This window comes from Lactuca saligna, chromosome 9, assembly GCF_052625555.1.
Source record: "Lactuca saligna cultivar CGN05327 chromosome 9, ASM5262555v1, whole genome shotgun sequence".
NCBI classification, from domain to species: Eukaryota; Viridiplantae; Streptophyta; class Magnoliopsida; order Asterales; family Asteraceae; genus Lactuca; species Lactuca saligna.
The window spans coordinates 135,565,851-135,566,661 of record NC_136425.1 but is presented as its reverse complement, the minus strand read 5'-3'; positions in this window follow the sequence as shown (position 1 = coordinate 135,566,661).

The window sequence follows — 811 nt, the reverse complement described above, 5'->3', positions numbered from 1 at the left end:
TTGAGTATAAACAAAACACGTTTTATTTATCACCATATCGATTACTCATTATTTGTCGTTTCGGGTAATCAACTATTTACTTGAATTATTACGCTTGTCCCATGCTCCTAGCATGCACACAATGCTTACCTATGGTTCTTACTTTTGTGAAATAGACAAATTGAACACATTTCCAATCATTCTCATTTTACAACTCCAAATCCATTTTCTTAAGTGTAAGAATATCAAATTCTTGTTACTTATAGAATATACTAGATTCTAACACTTTATGCAACGATCCTTTTGTAATGTCACTGCACCAAAGTCTCAAAGACTATTGCCAATGATATTACAAAGTCCTCTAACGTAGATTGTTACAAGACAATTCCTTAGATATGATGTCTCTCACTCAAAGTACATTCCTTTGAACATCCTTTTGCATAAAAGTTTCTAATCTAGACATAGATTTTCAATATTTACTTCCCAATATGGACACGCTTCCATATGTTCCATATGACAACTTATTCTTAATAGAATCTTATCTATTCGTAATGATGTCGATATTGTCCATCCAATATGGAAACATTTCCATAATTTCCAATACTATACTTCCAACTACTCACAAGCGACCAATTCTCGTCGAACTTCGAATCGTCCTTTGATAGTTGTTTAATTATTTTAGTCAAAACCAATTCGAGTCCCTTTTCCCTCTAAATGCGCTGGACATTTGGAAAATTTTAGAATGGTCAAACATTAAAGCATTTTCAATCGATCCTATACCCGAAGCGTATGGGACACGACGCACAATGTTTTATTTGCTATGTTCTTAAAA